Genomic DNA, 18288 nt, shown 5'->3' on the forward strand with positions numbered 1-18288 from the left:
AAATATTCCTTTAGTTGAAATTCCTAAAAGCTAAAGCTATGTCTTCTGCCTTCTTATACTTACTATACTTTTATATGTTGTAGTCTGTCTAGGAACTGTCATTCACTATAAGAATCAGTTAATCAATCATCTCATCTTAGTTAAATATTTTTCCTCTCAACCAGAGTATAACTTAAGACAAATTCATGTTTTTAAGGAGACCGTTTTTAGCACAATTAATTGAAAAGCAAAGTGTAAATACTTGGAAATTATTATTTTTTTAACCAGTATTCATTCAGATGTACTCTAAGATCACCTCATTAGTCAGACAGCACCAGCATTAAGATCATTTTATAAATGATGACTTTGACTCTTGGAGAGGTTCAACAATTTTTCTTTGTCTTTCTGCTCTTCCATATGAGATAGTGAAATGGAGAAAGCGATGAAGAGTGTTCACTGAGCCATAAGCAAGATATTGCTTTTTATATTTACCATGTCCCTGTGCTGAAAAGCAGTTCTCTTAGACATTTTTGTTTTGTTTTGTTTGTAGCCATAGGAAAGTGGAGGAAGGGGATCGTTATTTACAGGTAATTTTTAAAAATGAGGAAAAATTATAATCTAAGTTTCTTTTTGAACAAATCTATTTTATTTTACTTTGTAATTCAAATGCCCTGAAATTAGACTAAATAAAACTATTTTTAAACTTTACCATTTTTCTCAAGCTCTTAAATTTTCAGTTTCTTCAATCTTAGCAGATTATCTTGCTTTCTTCTACTACGAACCTGGAGAAGAAATTCTCGTGCACGCCTACCAACAATTATTTTCGCCTGTTCTACCCTCCATCTTTCTTTTTTATCCTGGCTCTTATCCACTCACCTCACCTGGTTCTTTGGTTTTTCATTTTCTCTGGTTAACTCACTGTATGGGCTGCATATTTGTGGCCCTAACCCCCAAGGGAATGATACTAAGAGGAGGGGCCTTGGGAGATAATTAGGTTTATATAAGATCACGAGGGTGGAGCCTCCATGATGGGATTAGTGTCCTCATAAAAAGCAGGGAGGCATGCTTTCTTTCCCTGCCCTGCGAGGATGCTGCTAGAATGCGCTTGTCTGCAAGCCAGGTTCTCACCAGATTCCAGCCGCTGTATCTGCTGGAGCGTCCGGAACTGTGAGATATAAATATTTTTTGTTTTTTAAGCCACCTAGTCCATGCTCTGTTGTTATAGCAGTTCAAATTAAGATACTCATCAGCCTTGTTCCATCTCTCCTCCCCTCCCTTGGGTCTTTGATATATCAATTTTCTCTAGTTTTAGAAAATAGTTTTATTTTCCCCTTACAGCCTTTCTTCAGCCACTCCATCTGTATCTCAAACAGTAACAGCCAAAGCTTTCATTCAACTAGTCTTCCCTTCAGTTTTTTGAAATAGCTTATCTTTCCTTTTTTATAAAGTAACGTATCAGAGTGATGCCTTATTGCATCGATTTTTCTCATCAAAAAAAGACTACTCTTCTACCCTGCCCACCTCACAGAAATTGAACTTTTAAGTGTCTGAGATGACTTATACCACTTTCATGACCTCTTCTCAGCCCTCAGCCTATTTGAAACTTCTGCTACTCTTTGAAAATTCTGACTTTTTTTAAATAGAAACTATCTCCTTTGCCTTTTGCTTCTTTCAGGATGCAGTCCTGTTGGTTCTTGTGTCAGTTATTTATTTCTGTGTAATACACCCCCTGAAAACTTTGTGTCTTAAGACCATGTTTTATTTCTCATGATTGTGTGTTGACTAGGCAGCTCTGCCAATTTAGTCTGGGCTCACTTGTGTTTGCATTCAGCTGACAAGTTAAGGGGTGGGCTCAGCTGAGACAGCTTAAACGGCTGGTTTTTAATCCCAGTCTTCTTCACATATCATGATTTTAGGGTGATGTTCTAAGATGTTGAAGATAGAAACTGTAAGGCTTTTTGGGGTCTAGACTTTATAACTTGCACAGTGCCATATCTGCCACAATCTATTGCCACAATCCCAGCCAAGATTCAAGGTGAGGAAGAGACTCCATGCGTGGATGGGAGAAAGAGCAAAGTCTCATTTCAAAGGAGCATCCACAGTTGGATAGGAAAGCGTGGATATTAAACAGTCTGCCACAATTCTTAACTCTTGAAAACCTACTCTCAGTTTTCGATTTTGACTCTCCATTTCTATTCCTCTTTACATGGTTTGTGCTCCTCCCGCTCTCTTACTAGTCTCATAAGCTTTTGACTGATAATTATAATGTCCCTAAGGATCAACACCTGGATTTGGGTGTCCTAAATTAAAATAGTTCAAACAGAATTCATTACCTTCATTCCTGACCCCATATCCTTCATTTCTCTTCCTGACTTTATGTCTTGATTTATGACATTGAATTATCATCTGCATTTATGCAGACTAAATTTTTGTGGTATCTTTCCTCACCTCCAGGGTCCAGTTACTTATGTAATTATGCTGCCTATAAATCTTAAACGTCTGCCCACTTTCATTTTATACTCCAAGATGTTATTCAGGTTTCTGTGTTCTCTTTATTTGCCCATTATTATTGTAACGTTTTTGAGTTTCAAACATTTATTTTTGACACAAATAATATGAATGTACTTTGAAAAAGGAGAAATGGATATGCAAAAACAAAATTATTTTCTGTGTTCTTGAGGCTTAGTTCATAATGCTTATATAACACATACTTTATAATATTCGTCTGCTGTGAAGATGTGTGTGATTGTGATCTTCTAGGCTTGCTAAAATGCATAGCAGATTAGGTTAGTAAAGGTAATGATTACACCAGAGATAATGTTCGCATGGATCAATACCACTCTGCTGAGTTCACGATTAAATGAAGGGAAAATGGTTATGGAGAATTGGGGAATTGATTATTTGGTTGGCTTTTCATAGCAGAGGCAGCAACGTTGCCTTCTGTTGACTGGCACATTTGAAATGTGCCAATGAAAATTTTGTTTACTTATTTTGAGGCTAAATCTACAACCCCACTACTAATTTAGTCCTTTGCAGAAGGTACTTACATATGCAATCCCCCCTGCCTCTTTAATTTGTTTGTTTCAAAGTAAATGTTTTATTTTTAAAACAATCGTTTTTCTTCATGTAGTATAATTTCCAGAAAGTCTTTCTAAAGGTTGCTTTCCTTGAACCCTGTGTGATGTTTGTTCATGACGACACTACATCAGTAGTGTGCCTAGAACTTGATATTGGAGAGGTTTGTTCTGCAAGACACGTGTGTGTCTTGGTACGAAATTAAATGAATGTAGAAGAGGAGGTGAAAATAAACGTTATAATTTCCTTTAAATTGTATGAAGTGGTTTTTTCCTCGTCTTTTGCTTTTGCCAAAATGGGAAAGAAAAAAATATTCCATTAGGGTAAATGCTAGAAAATTCTATAAGAATATGATGTATAATGAAATAAAGATAAGAAACGACACAAGTCTTACTTGATAGAGTTAAAATGACAAAGCACGGGACTGTAGAAGTGAAGACTCTTTGCATTCTAAAAGCACTGCTTCTCACAGTGCTGCATGTGTGGAGGGAAATAATCTGTTTTTAGAGTAGTGATAATGGAATCTGAAGTGCATTTTCTGACTTTAGTATTACCTTTGTTTTTAAAGTAATATTTTTAAACATTGATTTTTTTTTTAGCTGCTTAGTCAGCTAAAAAAGTTTATTTCTTTGTCTGAAAAATCTTCAGAGAAAATTGTGGTCTGGTTTATTGGCTCTCAGCAGCCTGTTCCTGAGGTCTGAAGAAGCTTGTCATCTAGGCTACCCAGTTTTTCTTCTGGGCGAGAGACATTTTGGGACGGTCCTGCCTCTTTTTAACTTCTTTCTGAGGCTTCTTCTCATAGACTGAACTTTCTCATATAGCAGCATGAGCTTTCTCATACATCTGTTCCATCATGTCTGCAGTTACATTGTTCTTTATGCACTGAGAGAATTGTGTCTTGTAAGCATCTTCATCTTTTTCCATCAGGTAATACATATAATCTGCAGTATTCTGACCCATGATGTGTTTCTAATGTATTTCTGCATTGGATTCCTTGCTTTCTGAATCATAACCAGGGAAGCGTTTGGTACTGTGAGGGACAGACAAGCCTCCCTCCACAGCTCCCTTCAGGGGCCCCAAAACTTTATTTCTAGTAGTAGTTCTGCGAAGCCCTGTATCCTAACAGCAGAGCAGGTGAAGGCACCAGGATGACCAGCAGTGCTTTCCACACTGTGTTCATCTCCACTCCCCTCCATTTGGCCTTCACAGAGCTATCCACTCGCAACCTATTGAGACGCCTGTGGACCAGCAGCAGGCCCGTACAAAGTGTTGCAGCATAATTTGTCAGGCTGACCTTTACATAGTACTTTGGGGTTCATGAGCATAAGCTGCACTAACTGTCGTATCTCCTTTTACATGGGCATAAGAAATCTGGCAAATGATATCTCCATTGGTTACATGAACTATCATCCTGTATTTGGGTGTGTCATACTTATTTTTATCCTGGATTACCAAGTATTTCTGGCCAAAGTAATCAGTTTTATCCTCTCATCATCTTCTAAATTTCACGTGGTATCTCTTGAAGTAGGATTTACTTTTGACAACTTTAATAAACCCCAGTCTGTGGAAGGAATACCCACACCCATGCCTTACCACAGATCTGCAAACCCAGCATAGCTCTGAGGGGTAAAAAGGCCTAAGCGCTGATTTTTTTTTTTAAACATTGATTCTTAAAAGAACATTTTGTTCTAACATCTCTGTAAATGTTACTGTGAAAGTGTAATATTGTGTCTCCAGGAATAATGTCAGACTCAATCTAGCTACAGGGAAAAGCTGCTCTTGTGTTGTCTGATAGCTATGTGGACCTCGAGTCTGTGTACACATGACTTCATCAGCTCATTGCCTCTGACACAGCAGTACAGCATTTTTTGTGAAAGCAACATCTGCTCGCCCCTTTGCAGTCATCACGGAGGTGTCATTTCCATGTGTAAGTTTTCGCTATTTTAGGCTTTTTATAACTGCTGTATCAGTTTCCTTTGTCATAAAACATGAAATATCAGTTCTTGGAATCAAATAATTTTTCTTTGTCTTTAAAAATTGACTTTTAGAGTGCCAATGGAGAGGCAAATTCTTGACTTTCCTTTTCTAACAACAGTTGGAGGGAGCATACGTTCATCCCTTCATTTTTGCAAAATTAATTGTACGCCCTTTATGTGATAGCTTCTTGATACACTCTGGAGCTATAGTGATGACTAAAATAAGTCTCTGCCTTCAAGGAGCTCCCAGTCTGCCAGGGGAGCCTAAAAGATAAACACATAATTATAATACAAGGTGATAGGTGACAATATGAGCTTGGACAGAGAGCTAAGAAGCACTAAGGCAGGATTAGTACATCATGCCTGGGGGAAGAAGATATTGTTATATGGTAATTTAAAATGTAGTGAGATCATAAGCAAAGCTGTATTTTTAAGCAGAAATGTGGTTTTCTTACTGTAAATGAAGCCACCTTTAACTATATTATATTACATTTGTGATTTGCCTTCTGTGCCTTTTGGTGTCCTTGAATACTTGGAAGGGAATACTTGCATTTCTTTCACTTCTCTTGGAGGACTGGGCCACAGGATCACTGTGAGTGGAAAAAGAGAATATAGACACTGTGAGCTGAGAAAATCCTTCCTTTTTTAATTGAATTTGTTGGGATGACATTGGTTAATAAAATCATGTATGTTTAAGTGTACAATTCTAATACATCATCTGTATATTGTATTGTGTGTTCACCATCCAAAGTCAAGTCTCTTCCTACCCCCCTTATCCTGTTCTACCTCCCCGCACCCCCCTATCCCTGTTGTAATCACTGTACTGTTGTCTGTGACTATGAGTTTTTTTTGGGGGGCTAATCCCTTCACATTTTTCACTCAAACTCCCCACCTTCCCCCTCCCCTGACAGCTATCAGTCTGTTTTTTGTATCTATGAGTCTTGTTTCTACTTTGTTTATTTGTTCATTAGATTCCGCATCATATGGTATTTCTCTTTCTCTGACTGGCTTATTTCACTTAGCATAATACTCTCCAGGTCGATCCCTGCTGTCATAAAAGTTAAGATTTTCTTCTTTTTAACAGCTGAGTTGTATTCCATTGTGTAAATGTACCACAGCTTTTTATCCACTCGTCTACTGATGGGCACTTGGGTTGTTCCCAGATCTTGGCTATGGTAAATAACACTCCAGTGAATATAGGTGTGCATATATTCTTTCAAATTCAGATTTCGGGTTTCTTCATATATATATTCCCAGTAGTGGAATTGCTGGGTCATGAGGCAATTCTGTTTTTAATTTTTTTGAGGTATCTCCATACAGTTTTCCACAGTGGCTGCACCAATGTGCATTCCCATCAACAGTGCAGAAGGGTTCCCCTTTCTCCACATCATCACTAGCACTTGTTGTCTGTTGATTTGTTGGTGATAGCGATTCTGATGGGTGTGAGGTGATATTTCATTGTGATTTTAATTTGCATTTCTCTGATGATTAATGACATTGAGCATGTTTTCATATGTCCGTTGGCCTTCTGTATAGCCTCTGGAGAAGTGTCTAGTCAGGTCCTTTGCTCATTTTTAAATTGGGTTGTTTGTCTTTTAAGTATTGAGTTGTATGAGTTCTTCATAAATTTTGGATATTAACCCTTTATCAGATGTATCATTGGTGAATATGTTCTCGCATTCATTGGGTTGTCTTTTCATTTGGTTGATGGTTTCTTTTGCTGTGCAAAAGTTTTTAGTTTGATGTAGCACCATTTGTCTATTTTTCCTTTGTTTCTCTTGCTCACGGAGACATATTAGAAAGAATAAAAGAAAGCTCTTTTCTAGGCGTCCTTTTCCCCTCTATCTAGGGACTGAGTTGTAATACGTATGTATGGTACCAGATGGGTACTTGATTTATCATGGTGATCACTTCATACGCTATATAAATACCTAATCAGTGTTGTACATCTGACACTAATTTAAAACATACTGATGATAATGACATAGCTTTTTATAAGATAATCATGCAGAAAAAATTCTAACAATGCTACATTATCCTAAAAATATTTTAAAATATATTTCTTTTGGAATTGGCTTCAGAGTAACTTTTTAACTAACCTAAAATCAGTCTTATTTCTTTGCAGTCAAATAATTTTTCACCAAATTTGACAACCTACCACACTACCAGATTTCACTGTTAATGATTGTCTTCATGAAAATTAAATCTACTTGTATAGTTTGATAATTGACTGACATTGGAAATGTTAAGTTCTCAAAGCAGATTTTCAAATGGATTCCCAGACTTGTTTTGAGCAAGATCAGTATTTGTGGAATAAGTTTGCTTTGAAATTGTGCTTTAAAAAAAATCAGTAATATTATTTTATGGTCATATATAATAGACCCTAAACTTGGTCATATCTTGGTTTTCTACCACAACTTTAAAAATAAAATTAAAATTTCTATGTATAAGTCTTCCAAAGGCCAACTTAAACAAGAAACAAGCCAACATTCTTTTACACTTAGTTACATAATAAAAAGACAGCTATCTCATCAAATTATTAATTATTGAGATCAGGAAAGAAAATAATCTATAGTTTTATAACTACATTCAGGTTAGAGTTTTCTTCTTCATGACTCGTAGGGGCTTTTCTGTTACCAAATTTAACTTGCTGGAAACCTTTCCTGGGTAGAGAACTAGACGTGTGAGAAAGATTAATTTTTATCCAGCTGTGATATACCCCTGTGAGTTTTGGCTTAGAATTTGTTTCCTCACTCTGCGGTCTGACTTTATTTGTGCAGCCAAGAGTTCACATGTAGCAATTGCATTCTTGCTTTCATGAAGACTCTAAAGAAGTCTTAAAGTTGGCTTTCAGCCACTTTACAAAAAGAAAATGCCTTCTTACTGATGAAATAACTTTCTGTTTATCTTACTTGTTGGATAACTGCAGTGAAATAATTGACTGAAAAGTTTTGACATTTTTTTCCAGTTTTGACTTGGTACCACCAGAATATGTTTAAATGATCCTCTTTGATTTGTACTACTCTGAATGAAATGAAGTTTTTATTACTTTCAACGTATAAAGTCCATCATGTTATTTGTATACTTGTTACCGAGAGTTAAGGGACCGTTTTGTCTTTATTCTGCTTTAAATTCAAATTACGTTAAGTGTTTTGCTTCACATAGTAAGCAGAATGATTCTAGTGTAGTTACTTTACACTTCTGTTATATAAATGCCAAAATATTTCATACTCACCTTATGATTAGCTTGAGAGACAAATGAATTTTATTTTTGCTGCATTCAGTGCTATCCTATTATCATTTTAATTAACACATTTAGATTTATATCAGGTGTGCAGGAACATTGTAAAATTTAAATTTGGACTAACTATAGGCCTTTTAACTTTTTTTTTTTTTTTTTGACCTGAATAAGGGTACTGTCAGGGGCCACAATTCTAGTTTTCTGCTGTGGAACCCTCCTGGATCTTTTTTTTAATCTTGAAAACAAGGAATTTGTAGCCAGATAAAATTTCTCTGAGGAGATACTATTTGATACAAAATGCCTAGTATATTTAAATAATTGTCAAGTAATTTAATGAAATTTTAACTCACAAATGGAATTTTATTTTTAGTATTCTAACTTTTCTAGGTTCTGATTTGTTAGAAGCATGTTTTAGATATTTTAATATGCTGAATAGAGTATATATTAGAATATTCTCCTCCTAAAGTAAGCTTTCTTATTGGCTAGTTTCTTCTTACCACTAGTTTTTATTTTATAATGGAAGATTCAGTTTTTTTCTTAATATATTATAAAATTACTAAGGCTTTAGAACAGACAGTGTATATCTCATCTTATAAAGTAGATAACATTTACCAAACTATGTCTCATACAAATGAGATTAATTGAAATGCAAATGATTAGCTTCCTTAGATTTGATACTTATTTGCAAAACATGACCTTATAAAATATGTGTATTTTTTCCAAATGTTGTTGTGTTTTCATGTTATGTCATGTCATTGTAAGAAGTTTAATCCAACAAGTATTTATTTAATAGCAACTATGTATGTGCCAGACATTGTAAGACAGACAAAGCCCCTATACATATGCAGCTTACTTTTTAGCGGGAGGAGATAGAGAAAGGTAAATACGTTTAAAGACAATTTAAGTTGACATTTCTACAAAAGGAGACAAGCAAAGTGATGAAGTCCTTAGGCCCAGAAGGAGTTTCCACAGCTCCTACCCTGGCTCCACTTTGTCCTGTGCGGACAGTTGAGGGGTTTGTAGCATCTGGAACGTGTGCCGTTTGTAGTGTGTAAGTGCCCCTTGACTCTAGGAGTTCCGATTCTCTGCCTCAGCAACACTGAGTCTACTCCCATGGCCTGCCCAGACCTCTTACCCATCTTCTTACCTGAGGGGTGGCTAACGGGGGGGGGGGGGGGGGCTGTCCATGGGATATGTGGATGCAGTTTGGTGGTGCAGGATGGGATATCCTGCATGTTGCCATGTTCAGGGCAGAGCTCTTGAGAAGTGAATATTTGACTTTCCAGATTTTGTTAGGGAGATATATTTGTCAGAGTAATGGGATAGACCATGTTATATTTAACAGTTTGTTGAGTTGATATATAACTTTTACATATTTAGATATGGGATATTGGGCCTCACAAGTGTTAATGACATAATATGGAAATGTAGTACTACCTTTTGAATTCCATTTTAGAAAGGATGGTCAGATAAAACTGTATCTATTCTCTCTCTTTTTAAAAAGATTTTATTTTTTAGAGGGAGGGAAAGAGGGGTAGGCAGAGAGGGAGAGAAACATCAATAGGTTGCCTTTCACACACCCCTAACCAGGGACCTGGCCCACAACCCAGGCATGTGCCCTGACTGGGAATCACACTGGCTACCTTTCAGTTCACAGACCGGCACTCAAACCACTGAGCCACATCATCCAGGGCTATATCTCTTCTTAGGAGATAAAATTTGAGTCAAAGACCAGGAGCATGAAAAAGGGTCACCTGTGAAAGACATTACAGAGATAAATAAGTTCCAGGTCGAGTGACTTAGTAACACAAATGTACAGAGGTTGAAAATGAACAATAACCAACACCTTAGTCTATATAAAGAATGAAAAGAGCCCTTCAAAGGAGGGAGTGGAATAAGGTAAGGAAAGAGATCTATAGGAAGAAGATTATGCCCTAGCTTGCTAAGGTAGAGTTTGCGTTTTATTCCAAGACTAATATGACACTATTTGACTGTTTTAATAAAAGGAATGACAGGTTCTTAATTACACTTTTAAAAGTCACTAACAATTCTCTCCTTATGCATTCAAAATGTATATGAGGGGAGCATGAAAGCAAGAAATCTCAAGAGACTATTATAGTGGTCTTGGGGTTCAATAATGTTTGCTTTATCAGGAGGAGCAATGGTGGATGCTAAGACTAAAAGGAAAAAGCTACACTTTTCATATTTTTTTGCTCTTGAGGGATAAAGGTACTGCCTAATCCTCCTTTCTTTTTCATATTCTCACTGGATAATAATCTCCTAACAGCAGAATCTAGACTTTGCTCTCATTTTAATGAACTCGTTTGCCTTTCACATTCTGTTTGTTAAACTGAATTCCATCAGCAGAAGGGATAAATCTGTGGCATGGGATTTACAGAAGAATACTGAGATGTTTCTTGTAAAAGTTAGATCAAATTGAACCTGAATATTTTCCTAGCTGATTATTTTAGTCACTCAGTTTCCAGAACTTGGAAAGGGTATGTATCAGCATTTTTTTTCATATACCAGCTGCATGTCTGCCTTTGGAGTGTTGGCCCCAACAGTTTTAGTCAAAAAATGGTGTTCTAAAGTTTAGATGAGTGAAAATGAATTGGAAAATATTAGTATATGTACCAAGAGTTATACAGCCTTTATTTCAATTGATGATATACTGATAGAAACAGAATTTCATCACTTAAGTAGGGAAATTGTGTAGATGTGAATTAAAAGTATTAAAATTCTCTTTACAAAGACAGGGTAAAAGTATACCATACACATACAAAACCTCTTTTTTTTGGAACTTGCAAATTGTAATGAAATATTTTCTAAGGTGATAATGCAAGTCTTTCTAAATAAGACCCATTTTGGGGAAAAGAGCTTTCGTATTAGAATTTATAGAGCATTAAAATAAGTATTCAATTACCAAAATGAATGAATGACAAGACAGGCAGACTACTTTGCATACTTGTCAATGAGAATTTTTAGTCTAAAGTAACCCTAATAACTTTAATGACAAAGCTGATCAAATTCTGAATAATCCCTGAACTCTAAAAATATGGTATGTCTGAGATTTTTAAATGGAACAAATATGCTAAGCAGGCTAAGCAGGTAATGAAGCAGACTGACTGCAAACCTGTGTATGAAAGAAAAGTAGAGATGGCAATTATTTCTCAGTGTGAATAGTAGAAAAATTATAGCCCCTGACAATCATTTTATATTCTGTATTGTGGCATTTTGTTAATTATTATTTCTTAGGATTATATGTTGGCTTCTGGCTTCAAAATAAAGGCTCTGAAATGTCATTTGTCAATATGTTCAGAAATTCATCTGTTTTAGGTGTTAAATCTTTGTGGTGAGAAATTTTTTTAAGTATATTTAAATTTTTGCCTTTTTTTTTTTTTTTTGTTTTGCTATTACACTGAATGATTACTCCCATCCATTTAACCATGATGTGGTAAAGCTTATATTTCCACTATTTCTGGCAGCTAAATTCTTAACTTGGACTTACATTACATTCGCTCTTGCATGGAAATAGTTGTATTAGTGAATTTTCCTATATTTTTTTTAGGCAGAGGCAATAAAGTAAAAGAAATTTTAAAGTGAAAATGTTGCATTAAAATCTCGTCTTCTTTAGAGGGCCTTTTTAATTTGAATTTCGAATGTAAGGAAGATATGTAAGGATAGAATAAGAGTGTTTTGCAGCCATGTTAGAAGTATTTTTAGGTGGGCCTTTTTCCTGGAGAACTGAATAAGAATCAGTGTGGTGTTTATTTATGTCATATTCCTAATCACTATGATTTATTTCCTTGAGATTAATTTGAAATATGCCCCTGTATCCCTGTAGAGCCCTTTGAAGGGATAACTTTAGGAAGCAATGTGCAGCCATCCCAGGGCAATTTGGCAGGGATTGATTGGCGTAGTAAATAATGACCATCTGTACCCTGTGGCAGTCCACCAAAAAGCGTGATTAGTCCCCTGCAGGCCGAGCAGATTGTGGCTAGTTGTCTTCTGCAGGTGAACAAAGGAGAAGCTGCTTATTTGCTGTTTTGTTCACTTCATTTAAAATAGCTACTTTTGTGAGGCCAAAATAATTTAAGATTTAGCTTTTAATATATTAAAGCTGTTATTGGTTTTATTTCCAGTAATTCTTATAAAACATGCCCACTCTTATACCTAATCATGGCTGAACATGGTTTTATAAGAACATAATATTTATACTATAGTAATGGCTTAATTGTGTTGATTCCTTGTATTTTAATGATTTCTTTAAATTTTATAGAAAAATTGGCTCTGGCCAGTGTGGCTCAGTTGGTGGGCATCATTCTATAAACCAAAAGGTTGCTGATTCGATTCCTGGTCAGGGCACATGCCTGGGTTGTGGGTTCAGTCCCCAGTTGCGGTGTGTGCAAGAGGCAACCCGTTGCTGCCTGACATGGATGTTTCTCTCCCTCTTTCTTTTTCCCTCTCTCGAATGAATAAATAGAAAAAATTAAATTTTACAGAAAAATTGGTAAAGAGTTACTACAGGAAAAGGGAAACTTTGTTATACATTATCTACTGGAAAGAATGGTCTGGATTGAAGCATGAGTCATATTTTTAGATTATAGGTTATATAAAGTAAACTTTATATTCTGCCAGGTATATAAAACCATTTTACTTGATCATAACTTGAAAGTTTTATTGTTATTTTATATTTTGACCAAAAAGGATTTGCAAAAGCTTTAAATTAAATTATAATCTAGTAAGTCAAGTGAATGAAGAGCAATCTATACTTGATTACATAGCAATAATTTGCTGAAAACATAGTATAAAAAGTATAAACTACATAAAACAAAGTGTAAACTGTAAGAAGTTAGAAATCTTTAGGCCCTCGCTGGTGTGTCTCAGTGGATTGAGTGCCAGCATGCGAACCAAAAAGTCACTGGTTAGATTCCCAGTCTAGGGCACTTGCCTGGTTTGCAGGCCAGGTCCCCAGTAGGGGGTGCAAGAGAGGCAACCACACATTGATGTTTCTCTTCCTTCCCTTCTGTCTGAAAATAAATAAATAAAATCTTTTTTAAAAATAAGAAATCTTTGGGACTTGAAACTTGAAATAGAATGTTACAATCCATTGTTTCAGTTAGCTAAAACTGATAATCGCATGACAGTCATTCTTTGAACTTGAGAGAGTCATGTTCATCACTTTAAATTATTATTTTTTGGCAGACACTAATTAGAAAGGACATCATCTTCACAGTCAGAAAGATGTGGGTTCAAACACTGGTTCTGCCATTTTTTGTCTGAGTAACTTATCTCTCAAAACTTCAAAGCCCTCAGAGTGCCTTAGTGGTCCCACCATCACCCACTAGTTCACTGATTGACCGGAAAGACTCACATAACTTAATATAAAGTTACACTCAAGGCCAGGATTTATTCCAGCAGAGGGCACCTGCAGGAACAGCAGGGACAGTGAAGGACAGGTCAAACACAGGCTTCCTTGCCCTAATTATGCAGGAATTGCATGGGCATGTCCTTCTTTCCACCTCCAAATTGCAGAGACGTTTACAATATGTCATTGCTCAGGAAATCATATTTGAGTCTTTGGAGTCCAGAGTTCTCACAGGTTGCTGATCACATATCTGTCACATGACCAGCCATGGTAAAGACCCCCAACCAGGTACCAGCTGCACAGCATCACTCTTCATGTTTACTTTAAACATGCTGACATGTTCATCTTGGCTTGCCACTTCAGGCACATGAACTGACATTACTCAGTAACTTTCAGACATTCCAGTAGCTTCATTTCTCAGTTTGACTAAGGCTCGTCATCATGGCTGTGAAGGTAAGCAGAAACAGAATAAAATGGACCTCCTCTGTTAATCCTTTCCTCACATAGAGTTACTGTGAAAGGTAAACAAGGTGGAATTGTCCCACGACCACTTTTATGATGTCTCTCCTATCCTATGTAACCTTCTGTCTGCAGTGTCAGCCCCTTTAGTGTGTCTGGGGTACACAAAACAATCATTTGAGGTGTGGGAAGAAAATATTAGAACTCAATTTAGATTTATTTTTGACCACGTCCTATCAGATTTCCTTCATCTGAGAATGTTGTTGTCCTTCATTCCTACACATAGTGACAGGTGACACTTCTTTAACACTTGAAAAATGTTGTGCAGCTTTCTCCTGAACTCCAGTTTCAGAGGAGGAATGGGTCCTTTGAATTGGTCTTTTCCTGTGGGCACGCACTTTCTCTCCGGCTGCTGTCAAGACTCTTCTTTGTCTTCAATTTTCAGATTAACTTTGGTATCTTTCAGCTTGGATTTTGGGGTTTATCCTACATAATGTTCTCTAAGCTTCTTGAATTTGTATGTTTGTGTCTTTCACCAAATTTGGAGAGTTTTTAGCCATTATTTCTTTAAATTGTCTTTAAGCATCACTTTCTCCTCCTCTTCTGGGACTGTGATGATACAAACGTGGGCTTTTTTTGTTATTGTCCCATAGGTCCCTTAGGTTGTTTAATTCCTCCCTCCCCAGTCTGTTTTCTTTCTGTTGTTTAAATTGGGTAAATCTGTTGATTTGCCCTCAAGTTCAGTGATTCTATCTTCTGTTATCTTTACTACAAGTCCATTTGGTGAGTTTTTTCCTTTTCAGTTCTATATTTTCCATTTAAAAAAATAAGTTCTGTTTCTATTAATGAGACAATCTGTTTTCATTTGTTTCAAGAGAATTGATTGTTGGAAGCATTTTTGTGGCTGCTTTAAAGTCCCTGTCAGATAATTCCAACATCTGATCTGTCTCAGCATTGGTGTCAGTTGACTATCTTTTCTCAGTTTGTGATTTCTTGGCTATTGGTATCATTTTTCATTGTACCCTGGACATTTTATCTATTTTGTTAGGAAACTTTTGGTTCTATTTAAATCTTTTATTCTTGCAGTTACTTTGTTTAGGTTTAGCATGCTTTTCCTGGCCTAGTTTATGGGCTGTGGTCTCAGTGCCAGTTTTATTTTTAGACCCTTTGTAACATTATTATGGTTTTCTGGTTTATTTGGTTCCCACTCACTCCTTTAGTGGTGTGTTGGGATGGATAGAGTTTCCTCTGGCTGGACTGGCAGGTGTTCCACTGGCGAACAGGAGTCTCAGGCACACTGGTTGTTGGTGTTTAGCTGTCTGAATTCCCTGCCTCTGGGGAATGGAGAGTGCTTTCTGGACAGGGTGCTGGTTGTGGGGTATGGGATCCTCTCTGTCAGTGCCTCCTGCTCCCCATGTCTAGGTAGGAAATGAATGTCTTCATTCTGTGGGGACAAAGAGGCTTCCCGGGCCAGGCTGCTTTTTGTGGCCATGTTTCCCTTGCAGTGAGGCCTAGCTACCTTGCTATTTCTCAGTTGATGCAGGAGATAGCAGGCCCACGGGGACAAAGAGACTTGCCAGCTTGGTTGCTTGTTGTGTTGGGGTCCATCTTGCTGGTGCTTCTTGGCCACCTCACTATTTTATGGCAGGCAGGGGAGTCTCAAGCCCTGTAGGAGACAGAGCACTTCTCCTGACTGCTTATTGTTAGCAGGCCTCCCAGACCGTCCTCTTGCAGCTGATGTTGGGGAGGATTACCATGGGATCCAGGAGATGAAGGGACCTACCTGGGCTGCCTTCTGTGGCTAGGTTGAGAGTCTAGCCTCCTTCTGTTGTTTGGTGGGGATGTAAGTCTTTCTTCCTCTGTTGTTCCCCTACTCCTGGGATTTCAAAGAAGTTCGCCTTCCTCTTACCACCTTTTAGAGTTCTTTGGTTTCTCTAGCACTATTTCCAGGGTTTATAGGCATACTTAAAGGAAAGAACCAAGGAGAATTGTGTTTACATCAGTTTGTCCAGTGCCCACATCACTTCAATTTCTCTTTTTGAGGATTCTATATATCAGACATTGGTATAGTAGAGCAAACAGTCACATGCTTAAGAATTAATGGGTCACACACACAAGTTTAGCAACCCATGGTTTTAAGGTTGAATGAGTGATTGGTTGCTGAGCATTTTAGGCTCTCTATGGTTGTTCAGCAAGTATATTTAGTTTTTCACTCAACACTGTTTCCCATAAGAACTCTTTGCTTCCGCCATATTGGTATGTTCACTCGACCTAGATTTCCACTTCTTTTTGAAGATTAGTCTTTGCTGAAGTCATTGTCTCCTTTTGGTATATCAGAAATATGTCCACGCTCAAGGCTTTTCTCAAATTCTACCTCTTTTTGAGTCTTTTTTTCCTTCTCTAGCCCAATATAGGTACTGTTAGTGCTCATGATACTTAACAGAGTACACACTAAGTGTTTATCTTTGTTTTTTGTTTTTTTGAAGATGAAATTTCCTAGAGAATCAATGCTGGCAATGATGTTTGGATTCTTAAATTTATCTACAATGTATCCAATGTGTGGGTCATAGCTACCATTTAACAAGAATCTGGTGGACTATATACCCTTATGCCCTGAGATTTTTATTTAAAAAATTCCAAGACTCTATTTCTCCCCAGGCTTTCACTTCTTCCAATCAAGTATAGTTGTAGCACTAAGTTAAATAGGCTTAGTGGCTATTATGCTTGGTGGCATAGATGGCTGCATGGTAAACTGGGAGAAAGTTTGCTGGGAATGAAATAAACAAATGCTCCAGTTTGAGGAAAGGTTAGGGAGAAGAAAGCTAGCTGGTACTGGTGGGATGATGGCAACTAGCAACCATGGGTAAAAGAATCACGGGCATTCCTGCCAACGCCTAGCTCCTTTGCCTGCACAGGTGCACATGCCCCTCTGCCTTATTTTTTCACCCACAACAGCTTCCACTTAACTATTGCCTTCTCCTTGCAAGGATCCTGGAGAGTGCAGAGTGTTTTCTTTTCAAATGTATTAGATATGACTTCTGATCACCTCAAGTAGGAACTCTATGATTTTTTTCTGTCGGCTTGTAGGAAGTTAAGGGAAGGTTATTCTGAGAGATTTGGGAAATCTTTCCATCTTTTCTGTGAAGTTAATTTTAACTGTCTTCATAATATTGACCATATGTGCCTCAGTGTTCCAGCTCTATACTATTCACACATCTTTCTCAGTCTCTTTACTTTTTCACAGGCTTATATTAAAGCCCTTGAGAACAAGGACTATGTACTGCAGAATTCAGTACATGAACGTATACAGTAGTAAGATGTATTTGGAGCTCAGCTCTGAGCTATCTCTCAGCTTCCATTCTTTGCCCAGCATGCTTTATCACTGCTTTGGCTTTTTTGTAGTAACTTGGCATAGCCAGGTAAATCCCATGTTGTTTTGTATCTTCCTGTGGATTGTATTGTGCCTCAAAATGAGTCCAGGAAAATTCTCTTCTACAGTCTCTTTGACTATAGAGAGCCCATTCATGTATATTATATGAACTAGACCAGATTTCCTGACTGTTCACTTCAGGAGTCTTGCTTTTCTGCAATATAGTATAATTACATTTTATTGTCTTACTGCTATGGTACCAGCAAGCTAGGTTTGAACAGATTTATATATCTAGTTTTCACTCTTCTGTTTACTATTTCTTCTTTGCATTATTTCTGAATAGAAAAAGAAAAGACAAATCTTGTGTCAGGTAATTTTATTTACAATTCTGCGGCTAGAATGGATGGAGTTTAAAGTTGTAAGGTAAAATGATTATATTGAATAAACTCAAGTTTCTGTGAGTTAAATATGCTTTCTCGATGATAACATTATTATTATATGTTTCATTGTAAGGAAGATTGATATATAAATTGTAAGGAAGATTGATATATAAAAATTCAGTCTAACATAAGGAACTAAATTGGAAATTACCTAACTGCTTAGTTATGAACTTTAACCTCAATCGTGTTTCAGAAAATTCCTTCCCTTTAATTCATTTTGTAAAGCATTTTAATCAATATTGCTTCTTTCTGTTTCAGCATCTCTTACCTTTTGTCCATATTTGCTAGTTAATCTCTGAAAACCAAAAGTTTTTCTGAGAAATAAGAAACAAGGATTGAATTAGCAAATAGAATTTTTATGGAATTTTGTCCTAGAATAT

The 18288-nt window shown here is 36.8% G+C and overlaps 1 protein-coding gene and 1 pseudogene across 3 annotated transcripts in view; one reads left to right on the forward strand and one right to left on the reverse strand.

Annotated features, from left to right (window-relative positions):
- The window catches only part of FER (FER tyrosine kinase), a 406586-nt gene that overhangs the window by 238184 nt on the left and 150114 nt on the right, over positions 1 to 18288 (forward strand). The gene's annotated exons all lie outside the window — the stretch shown is intronic.
- On the reverse strand, positions 3721 to 6307 carry LOC112307165 (large ribosomal subunit protein uL18-like; annotated as a pseudogene).

Source organism: Desmodus rotundus, chromosome 1, assembly GCF_022682495.2.
Source record: "Desmodus rotundus isolate HL8 chromosome 1, HLdesRot8A.1, whole genome shotgun sequence".
NCBI lineage: Eukaryota > Metazoa > Chordata > Mammalia > Chiroptera > Phyllostomidae > Desmodus > Desmodus rotundus.